Raw genomic sequence first — 11,612 nt, forward strand, 5'->3', positions numbered from 1 at the left:
ATAGAAGCGGGAAGGGCTGTTGAACTGAGGAAGAGAAAAAGGAAAAGGGTTATAGAGAGATGCAACAAAGAGAGTAGAAAAGAAGAAAGGTAAGGCAACTATAAATAGGAGATAGAGGTAAAGATGAAGTGTACACTGCAAATAGGTATCATTTTGCACCGAGTCAGCATGAGATTCCCTTCAAATGTTCTCCAACACGTGTGTGTTGTCCTTGGTACCAAAACTCCACCTCCTAGTTCTCACCATATAAGCACCCGGAAGCACATAGTAAACACCAGACTCTAAGGAAAACTTTCTGCACAGATGTTGCGGGCATAGTTTTCATATGAAGTACCCTGAAGTACTATAGCCTTATAGGCCGCCGTAGCGGGCTATACTGGCTATTAAAGGATTGCTGAATCGTTAAAAGCCTGAGCCGAAAGCGAGGGACTTTAACGAGACAGTGGGACTTTAATTGCCGGTATAGATCTGCTACGAAGGGCTATAAGGCTATTAGAACATTCTGCCACTAGAGGGCAGAATGTTCTAACAAATTAAACAAATGGTTCTCGAAGCTCGAGGGGATATAAATCCCCTCGAGCTTCGAGAAGCCTTTGTAGAACATTGGAATGTTGCTCTGCTGGCCTTTACCGGCCCATAGAAGCAGGGAGCACTCCATTGTCTGCAATGGATCTCCCAACATTCCAATGTTCTAATTTAAGTTCACATCCCTTTTTTTAATAGAAATCTCTATAATGTGCATCTCTCACTGAGCACCACTAGTGTGAAAACCAGAGTCTAATTCTGGTCATTCACTTGAATGCCACAGTAGCAGTAGGAAACAAAAGATGTTGCTCTGACAGAGCTTTCTGTTCGATGGAGAGCAGGGACCACAGCTTCAGGAGGGGAAGAGGAGGCAAAGCGCAGAGGTTGGTGGGGAGGGGGCAGGAGCCTAGGTATTGTATTTTACATTGGAGACATGGTCGAGATACCATTTTGTATGTACGACTGCCTCGTTACTCCTCTGCCACTTCGTAGCAGTTGAAAGCAGGTGCAGATGATTTTCGGGGCCACAGATAATATTATATAGATGGGTAAAAGTAAATAACAGCAGTTTTTCACCTCAGGATTCTGAGTGACATCACAGGCAACTTGAGCTTTGCTTTTGTAGTCTATTTGGGGTGACTGAGGTGCAAACCATTCCCGGTATTCACTGGTACCTACCTATTGTTCTATATATTCATTGAAAGGGTTTTGTGCTGTCAAGGCTGACATTGCAGTAAATGAGGAAAAGGGCAATCTAACATTCATGTTTAACCTGTACTAATTAAACTGGTCTGAAAATAGGAGGGGGATCAAACCCATATTGCCTGCATATTCACTGGATGCCTACCTCATTTCTTTACCTTCTTGTATGTGTTTACAGTGATACACCCACATGGGAATGGCCCGTGCTACTACAGTTTGCTCCGTCTGTTTTTTGCAGACACTCATATTGACAGGCGTGGCCAGTGCAGGTAAGAGCGGTGAGGCGGGGCAGGGGCGGGGAGGAGGGGAAGTCGACAGCCGGCGGAATAGGGAAAAATAACATTTAAAAAAATAAAACCATTTACCATGCGCTCGCCGTATCGCCGAGTCGGCGATGCGGCGAGTGCAAGGTAAGTGTTTTTCATTGTTTATACATTTTGTTTTCCCTATTCCGTCGGCTGTCGACTCCCCCTCCACCCGCCCTGCCTGCCCTACTGCTCTTACCTGCATTGGCCACGCCTGTGTATTAAATTCACGCTCTGGCTTTCCAGGGGCCCAAACAGTGCCCCTACAGAGAGGCCATGTGTGCAGTACAGCTGTTCGGTCATCCTGTCAAGGGGCTGCCCGCCTCTCAACCCTACACTGCACATTGAGAAAGGGACATCCAAATGCCAGCTGAGCAAGGGCTACAGTGTTGACATATACAATTTGTTGGCTGTGAAATGGATCAATTCTCGTGACTTCAAATGGGAGGTTCCCTTTTCAGTTTTGGAGTCGGAAAAATACACCTGTTTGACATCTAATACAGGATTTGACCTGTACCGTGCGTAAAATAATCTGTAACACAAGAAAAGTATATGTATACATTCTCACAACTTTACTATAGCCTTATAGCCCGCCGTAGTGGGCTATACCGGCTACTAAAGGCCTGCTGCAGCGTTAAAGGCCCGAGCCGAAGGCGAGGGACTTTAAAAAAGCAGCGGGACTTTAATTGCCGGTATAGATTTGATTTGGGCCATTTGTAAAGCGCCTGGTTATGCCACTGGCGGGTCCCCACGCTGAGATAAGTGGAGTGGCTGCCCCCCCCCCCCCCCTCCCACAGAAGGCTACCTGCTAAAAAGGTGGGTTTTAAGCTTCTTCCTGAACAGGACTTCAGATGGTTCTAGTCGCAGTTCTAAAGGTAGGGCATTCCAGCATCTGGGCGCGAGGTGTCTAAAAGATCTTCCTCCCATACGCGCCTTCCTTACTCTGGGAACCTTTAGCAGTCCAGTCTGCGAGGACCGTAGATTGCGTGTGGGCTCATAGCAGGTCACCAGACTCTGGAGCGGAGCAGGGGTTTTACCGCTCAGAATGCGGTGGCATGTGGAGAGGGCTTTGAACTCCACACTCTTCTCCACAGGGAGCCAGTGGAGGGCTTGTAGAGCTGGTTTGGAGGGTGACCTCCTGGGGAGCCTGAGTACAAGCCGCGCAGCGGCATTTTGGAGCACTTGCAGGCGGCCCATGACCCTGCCCGTGGCCCCCAGATATAGCAGGTTCCCATAGTCAAGTCGCGAGGTGACCAGGGCGTGCACCAGCGTCCTTCGAGCAGAAATAGGGAGAAGGTCTAAAACTTTCCTTAAGGCTCTCAGAACACCGAAACACACCCCCGTCACCCGGCTGACCTGGGGACCAAAGGCAAGATCCATATCCAGCCACACACCGAGGTTCCTGGCCTCCCGGCAGGGAACGGACACCTCACCCAGGCAGGGCGGCCACCACGCCGACGACCAAGCAGATGGCCCTCCCCCCACCACGAGCACCTCAGTCTTGCCACCGTTCAACTTTAAACAGTTTGCGGACATCCAGGTTGCCAGGTCTTGCATGCAATTCCTGAAGATGTCCGCTGCAAGGCCGGGTGCACGCGATAGGGAGATGACCAGCTGCGTGTCATCGGCGTAGGACACCAAGCGTAGACCATGTCCCTCCACAACGGCTGCTAGGGGGGAGACATAGATATTAAATAGGGTTGGGCTCAGGGACGAGCCCTGAGGCACGCCCTGGCCCAACTCAATCTCCTTTGAGTAGCAGTCACCCAATCGGACCTGAAAACACCTGTCAGACAGGAAGGACCCGATCCAGCCAAGCGCTTCTGCAGTGACCCCTCCTTCATTCAGACACTGTAGCAAGATGGAGTGTGCTACAGTGTCGAATGCCGCGCTTAGATCAAGTAAGATCAAAGCCATGGTTTGGCCCTCATCCACGCCCTGTCGTAACGCTTCGACCGCCATGAGAAGCGCGGATTCCGTCGAGTGACGGGGGCGGAAGCCAAATTGCGAGTCATGGAGTAGCGAAGCCTCCTCCACAAACTGCATTAGTTGTAAATTGGCTATTTTTTCCGCCACTTTAGCCATATAGGGCAGGAGTGAGATTGGGCGAAGATGAAGGGCTATGAGGCTATTAAAACATTCTGCCACTAGCGGGCAGAATGTTCTAACAAATTAAACAAAGCCTTTCGGGAGCGCGAGGGGATTGAAATCCCCTCAGGCTCTCTAAAGCCTTTGTTCACAGCAGGAGCTATGACAAAAAAACATTGGAATGTTGGAGCTCCGGGCTTATACCAGCCATTATAAGCCCGGAGCTTTCCATCGTCTTCAATGGAGCTACCAACATTCCAATGTTCTAATTTTTTTTAATGAATAAATGTATGGATATAAACCTATAGTAACAGTTATTTTGTTGTGTAATGATTGAATTATGAATCAAGTTGCAATGTGCTGTTAAAATTACAGTGTCAGCACGAATCGCACTTTCTCACATTATGGAAAGCCGCCAAGAGGACCCATGACATGTATGGCACTTTCATTCATACTCTCTTGTGTTATCAAGGAGAAATTTGCATTCTGGGACTTGTAGTTTTGTGTTATTAGTACTATATGTTTGAAAATTGTGTTATATTAAGAATGGCTAAATATGATACAAATGACAGAAGCTACAAGGCAAAAAACAACATACTGGCCCTGAACACGGTCAAGAAAGCACATTGGTTGTATGTCTTTCACTTACTGAAATTTCAACACATGCTCATGTTCCCACTATGTCATGATTAACAGTGTTAGAGTTTGTGTGCATAATATATATATGTGTTGTACATTACTGATAGCGTACAGACTGTACTCAAATTTTAATGTGCATACTGACCTGATGTTATTGCACTTGAAACAAATTTCCTATAACATATAAAAGTTTGTTTTACTGGCTCTTGTTAACTAGGTCTCAGTCCTTGATAGCGCGGGGACACACCGGCAGGTGTAACCAGGCGCTTTAAAAACTCAGAATTATTATTATTATTATTATAGCCCCCAAACACCATCTTGTCCAAAATGAATATCTTTGTTCTGCATGTATACTGTTCATCATTTCTGCAGCACACAGTCAAGCAGTGCCATATTTGTTTAGTTCCATTAATGTTATTGCTAATCTCGATGAAGCTTTGCAGCATGGCCAAAATAATATTTTTTTCTTCAAGGACAGCTAGCTCACTGTACCCTACTCATTTATAATAGTTTGCTGTTGCTCATGTAACTAGTTTGCCCTGCCATCTCTGGATAACATTAGCATAAAGTGGGCAGAATCAGTATTCATGTAGTAGGATAGCGTTTAGATGCTAAGGCATTATGACGTTTCATAAAACTGTGCTCTGATTTATTAATTTATTTATTAATGTTAGTCTAATAGAAACCCCTGATTTTTGGGTTAGACAGAACATTTTCCGATGCTACTAGGAATGCTCTCGTTGCTACATTGATATCCCTGCTCATTTGGGATTTACATTTTTTTCTGATTAGCACATTCTTCTGTAATTCCCCAATCTGAGAGCCTTCATAACAATGACTTTGTACTTTTTCCATTTGTGATTTCTTTCCGGTACCTTTTGAATTTTTGTAATAAACCATTTCAATTTTATTCCTGATCTAAAATTTAATTATTGAGTGGCCCCTTACTTATTTGACCGTATTTTGATGTGCTGTGGGGTTCCTTTTCTTGGGGACACATTGCCTCATGAGACTGATGTTTAACTTCGTCTATGTTTCATCAACTCCTGGGAGAGCTGTTGAGGTAAATCTTGGGGTGCTCAAATGTAGTGGTTCCACATGCCCACCGCGGCATCAGCCAGTCCAAGCTTTTTAGGCAAATGTGTCTACTGGAAGTTAAATGCATACTGGTAATGGTAAGGTGAATGTTAAGGCCCTTGTTAAGATCTGGAAATGGTAAGGTGAACGTTAAGGCCCTTGTTAAGATCTGGACGTTAAATTGTGGTATGTGTAGTAACTTTTGGTACTGCACATATCAGAATTATGAGTACTGCAACAGAAATGAAACCCATAGATAAGTTTCATGAGGCGAAATCTGCCGACATTTATCAGGGAACATAAGAGAGACATGTAGATTCTGCATGTTATTCCCCATTATTGGCAAAAACTTGCAGTAATTTGGTGGTATTTATTACACTCAATAAGTGCAGACTATAGCAAGTTATCAATATATGACAAATTAATACGTTAGAGGTATGTGCTTCTCGGTAACTTCTTTTGTTTCTAATTTGAATAAGTGGTGTGCTCAGCACCAGCACTTAATCATCAGCACTGGTGCTTTCCATGAGCACCAGTTGAGGACACATTCATTTACGGAGAGATTAAGTGATTCGCCCCGAATCACAGGTTGTTGAGCCAACGCCGAGACTCGAACCTGGTTCCCCAGCTCCGAAGTCGGCATCTCTGGCCATTACGCCACATCCTCTCCAAACTGTCATGGTTAGTAGTTGATTCTGCCTTAGACGGTGCTACCGGAGAAATGGGCTGGTGCAAACTGCCTCCTGACGAGAGCCCCAAGCACGTATTTTTTTTTACAAATTAACCACTGCTCCTAGTTGAGCCACCGAAGCAAAGTCTGGCGGAGGGGCAGGGGAGCTTGCCTCTGTAGGCACACCTTTCCATCACACTTGGCGTGCAGAGCATCGGGCCGGCCACACTGAAGTAAGCCTGGCCTGCCTTACGTGCAGCGCGCCCTACAGCTACCATGTTTAGTAACGTTAGTTTGATGCTGTCCAGCAGCAGCATCAGTGACACTTGTTTGGGCAACTACTCTGGAAACTTAGGCCTTGTGTTTCTCCTCTGCAAGCAGTGGGAACTGCAACACTAATTAATGCCTACTGGCAAGACATCAGAAAGAAGGGGGTCTCTGCAACTTAAACATGGCAGTCAACGGGCCCCGGGCCACAAGCACAGCCTTCAGCCAATCCAGTTTTTTAACCAATACTTAGCATGCTGGAGCTTGGAGGCGTATCCTCATAACGGAAGAAGAGAAATTGTCAAGTCCCAGCATGGTTCATGCTATTGGCAGGGCAGGGTTAAGATCTCCATCATAGAAAGAGGTCGGTGGGAAATGTACCACTAGCATTTCTGTCTGCGAAAGATGCAGAACTACATATGGACTTCCACAGTGTACACCTACGTTAGGTGCTACAGAAGCTGTCCATGGTAGGTGGAGTGTAGGCTGCTAGGAGATGCTTCAAGATAGTACACATGAAGTGGGGTTTCACATATTTTCATAACACATGTTTTGACATTACATTATCAAAGCAAGAACTAGCAACCTGCGAGGTGGGGTGTTCTTGGATGTCAACATGTTTTAAAAATAAATCCCTAGGTAGCTTTCTTTGAGGAAAAATGAACACATTTGATGAAACTGTCCCCGGGTAGTCTTATTAGTCACAAAGCTAACTTTTTAGAAAGGCTTGAGCTGAAATAAGTCTATTTAAGTTATGCGACAACGATGGATCAAGTTATACATCACAGATGACTAGAATATGCCAAATTAAAAGTGAATTACTTAAGTTATGATGCAATCAAAAGTAAATTATGTGCCGAATACTAATCATTATCTCTCTATTTTGATGTTACCTCCCAAAGTTACAGACACAAAGCAGACCTCAAAGCTGCAAAAACATAAAGAGGTTCCTTACAAAACGATACTCCTTCAGCAGATCCTATTCGTAGTGCTAATCAGCAACAATGAGGGATGTTGTCTTGTAGGAAAGCACGGGCATTGGACTTTAGTACCATTGCCCCTTTTGCCTCCAAGCACTAAACCGGGGCTGCCTCTGTCGCTCAGTCTGGGACCTCAAGCAACATTTCGAAAGCTGCCTTTCAGAGCTGTGCTGGGTTTATTCTGTATGCACAGTGTGAAGGACCTCTTTCTGACAAGAAGTACCAGAGACTTATTGCACGTTACAACAATTCTTCCATTAGATTTAAGTAGGTGTGATTTGGTTTTCTTCTGAACATAAAAGCCTTTGCATCACTCCATCTATTGGGATTATTAACACCATCTGGGACACATATTTAAGTCTGACTGCAACAATCGGTTGATGGAAGTCGACAGGCTAATATTTGTAAATGGTCAAAATTTGCTCTACTTCCTGCATGGTATGTTTTAGAAACGTTTGACCTGTTTCGACTAGAAACATTATTTGTTCAGATCTACAATGTATGCAGCAGATTATGTCAGCAAATGCATACTGATCCAAAATGCATGGACCCAGAATTGCTTCATTCCAGGGGCCCTGTTTCAGATGAAAGGAACTTGCTAGATTTGTATTCATTCACCCACATGCAATTATATTGAAAGTGGTTGTATGGCATTACAACGCACGCCTTTACAACGCATGCCTTTACCACATATTTTTTACCACCCACTGCCTTTACCACGCTTTTATTTACCATGTGCATATAACTTTTCCACACACGCTTTTACAAAGCTAGGTAAGTGTAGATAAAATAGGCGAAACCATATATTTATACTTATTAATTAAAGGTAATTGTATTTATTTTTTTATTGGGGGAACCCCCCTTTTTTGTAACCTTACAGCCCTATTACCTTACCCACCCTTAAACCCTAAAAATACCCTTAACACCCCATACCCCTACCCACCCCTAAACCCTTAAAACACCCCGCCCTATGCCCTTACCCACCCCTAATCCCTAAAAATATCCTAACCACCATACACCCTTACCCACCCATAAACCCTAAAAACACCCTTGCCACTCTAAACCCCTACCCTCAACATAAACCATAAAACACCCTCACCACCCTATACCCCTACCTACCCCTAAACTCTAAAAACACCCTTACCACTCAAAACCCTTACCCATCCCTACACCCTAATTTATTTATTTACATATATACACACACATAAATATATATGTATATATATATATAATGCACCTACACACCTTAAATATAATTACCTTTAATTATAAAGGATGCGTGGTGAAGGTATTGTGTGGTAAAGGTATTGCATGGTAAAGGATGCGTGGTAAAGGCATTCCGTTGTAAAGACAGCGTTGTAAAGGCTGTCTACCGTGTGAGCAGGTACCCATCTTCTGTTATTTCTTCCCATCATGTGAATTATGCGGTAGGGGAGGACCATATAGTGTGGCAGTGTTGACTAAGCTATGCGGCAAAAAAGGCAAATTATGTGGCATAATGATGCACTTTTTTGTGGTCATATTGCCTCATTATTTTTGCATTTTTACACGTTAACAATTTCTGGGCAAAGGTTTCACCTCATGAGTACCACTTTGACACTACACTTCAGAAATAAGCAACGGAAAGGTGCCCGGGCAGCCTTTGCGAATGGCCTTGCGCTGCGCAACAACACGTGTTGCAGTGTGTTTTTATAACTGTTGGTCCGTTTGAGCGAGAGACATTTTTTTCCCTGAAATCTGCAGATTAATTAGCAGATGATGAATTGTGTGGAAACAGCGGCAAATGCATAATTATGCTTAAAGTGCCGTGGCTGTAAAGTCGCATCATTCCAGTGGCCTTGTCTTTAGGCCCGTTTCAGACGCTGTTCATGTAGAGCCACCGAAAGTTTCAACGGTATGAACTACACGGCGCAGCATACCGCGGGGTCGCTTCACTACGCACGCTTCTGCTATCAATGGACTTTTCAAAGTGTGCAAAAATCACGGCCCAATCAAAGAGGACTATTTAAAAATAAAGAAGTACAGCCATGCTTGCATAAAGTCTCGCCACTGCTTGAAGCCTTTTCAAAAAACAAGAGTTTAATTGGGAATTCCTCTCTGAAGGCAAAGAGTGCAGATCGCGGTTTGTTTTGCCTCTGCATGACTTACCTTGGTGCGACCCCCGTGCGCCGGCGCTGCCTGCCCGCTCCGCTGCTGCCGTCCGACTCCTGTAAATACCAGAGACGGAGCCCGGTTTCTGAAGTAAATCCTCTCCCGTTCCCCGACTGCCTCTTTCTAAGTCTTTCTTGGCACCGCTGGTTTATATGAAGCAGAAGTGATGGGAGACAGGGCTTTTCCGTGATGTCACTGGGCTCTGCGCCGAGCCGCCACCCCGAGCAGGGAAAGCGAGGAGCACACGGCGCTGCGCACTTAGGAATCACAAAACCATTACCGCGCAAGGGGCACACGATCCGCTTAAGACATTCAGCCAAGGATTGAATCCACGCCAGGCTGCTGCCAAAGCCCAGGAAAGGTAGACGGGGTATCACACACAGGCTTTAATTAAGACATATGTGCCCCGTACACATAAGACATCTGTGCCCCGTACACATAAGACATCTGTGCCCCGTACACATAAGACGTCTGTGCCCCGTACACACACTCTGATAGACCTGAATAGGTATAACAGTAATTTATAAGAGGCACAGCAATGGGAAATTAACTAAATCATATCACGTCAAATACCACGCCTGTTCACGAGCTCGTCTTATAGATGGGCGAGCAACTGAGCTCGAGCCGAGCCATATCCCTGGCTCTGGTTCACCTGGGGCCCTGTCTCGAGCCCAAACCATCCGGTCATTTCTATGGCTTCTTATATTCTTACTTAGAGGTCCCAGCTTGCCCCTCTATCAAACTGTGTGGCGGTCTGCAATTACTTTATTTGACTTCGTCTCCTTGCCTTCGTCGTCGCAGGCATCAGTTTAGGATTTGGACTGTATAGAAACTATTAATGTGTGGTTTAATACGCAATATTTGGCTGTAATCTACCACGGCACGCTACGCACTAATGGGGTCACATGACACCCGCTTTGCCTCTTGTGGACTAATTGCACCGTTGTCGGGCATTCAGGAGGCATGAATGTTTGTAAATGAATATCTAGCATGTGTAAAGCATGCAGCTGTCACTAGTACAACATCGCAGTGCTCCACTGTGTGCAGGTATATAATAACTATGGGGTCTATTAGGATGGGGGTCGGATGACCGCCGCTGGGCCGGCAGTGGCTACTGCCGGGCCGGCGGCGGTCATCCGCCCGTGATCACAACCCAGAAAACTGCCGGTGCCATTAGCATGGCAGTGACGACCGCAGTGGTGAGATTTTCCACCCGCCACTTTTCCGCCGGTAGCAGTCCACACGCTTGCCTGGCAGGCGGAGCTGGACCGCTAAAATGGGGCCGGTGCAGGGCCAGGCTCAGCCGGCATGATAATGATGCCAGCGGTAGCCAGCTGGGACGCCATGGAAAGGCATGCAGAGAATGTCTCCGGGGGCCCATTCTGGGCCCCCAATGTGTATGGGGGGCGTGCACTGGGCGGGACCCATGGAACCCCCCTACATGTCCCTGTTCCAGGAGTGCCTGCCACACAGTGCAGGGATATGCAGGACATGCTTTTTTGGACATCGCAGCGGTGCTGGTGGGAGGAGCAACCGCCACAATGTAAAATGCCGCGATCCTACCACCGCAGTCGGATTTCGACTGCAGAGCATACTAAATATACTAAATGTAGTGTATACTAATTGGTTATGCAGCGGTACTAGCGGGCGGTGTTTTCCCGCTACCATGGCGGTCGGAGTGATTTTCCGACCACCATTCTAATAGACCCCTTTGTCTGCAGTGTGTGTCAGTCTAGCATGTCCGGGGACTCCTGGGTGTGGTGTGAGGCCCTGACGTAATCCTGTGGTGTTTCAGCAGTCAAGTTACTGCTGGTATTCATGCTGACAAGGGGAAGCAATGAATACTCTGGGCTTTAAAAAGGCAATAACAAAGGCAAAGTTCAGGTCATTGCGCTGTGTCGGGCGGGGTCTTTTCATATTTTGCACTTTCTTCCTAAAACCAGGCATTGGTCAAGAAGTCCAGTATGAGGGTCTTTTTCGTGCCACAGACCTCACTTGCCAGACAAGAAGGAATGGAAAGGGGAGACCACTCGGTTACCCCGAACGTATGGTTGGGTGCCCCGATCCCCAGGGAAACCGTTGCGGGCAGGGGGCGTGTCCCGGCTGGTATGCCCATAGCGGCGTGGCCGGAGCACGCCCCTACCGCCCAAAAAGGGTTGTCCTAAACACCCGCCCGGAAGTCCGTGTACCGATGGGCGTGATGGGGGC

The 11,612-nt window shown here is 46.4% G+C and overlaps 1 protein-coding gene across 1 annotated transcript in view; it reads right to left on the reverse strand.

Annotated features, from left to right (window-relative positions):
* The window catches only part of GEM (GTP binding protein overexpressed in skeletal muscle), a 38,019-nt gene extending 28,496 nt beyond the window's left edge, over positions 1-9,523 (reverse strand). Inside the window, exon 1 of the mRNA XM_086966000.1 lies at positions 9,402-9,523. The gene's annotated coding sequence lies outside the window, so the exon portion shown is untranslated. The remainder of the gene's footprint in view (positions 1-9,401) is intronic.
* Positions 9,524-11,612: the final 2,089 nt, after the last annotated feature.

Source organism: Lissotriton vulgaris, chromosome 4_1 (genome assembly GCF_964263255.1).
Source record: "Lissotriton vulgaris chromosome 4_1, aLisVul1.2, whole genome shotgun sequence".
Taxonomy (NCBI): Eukaryota; Metazoa; Chordata; class Amphibia; order Caudata; family Salamandridae; genus Lissotriton; species Lissotriton vulgaris.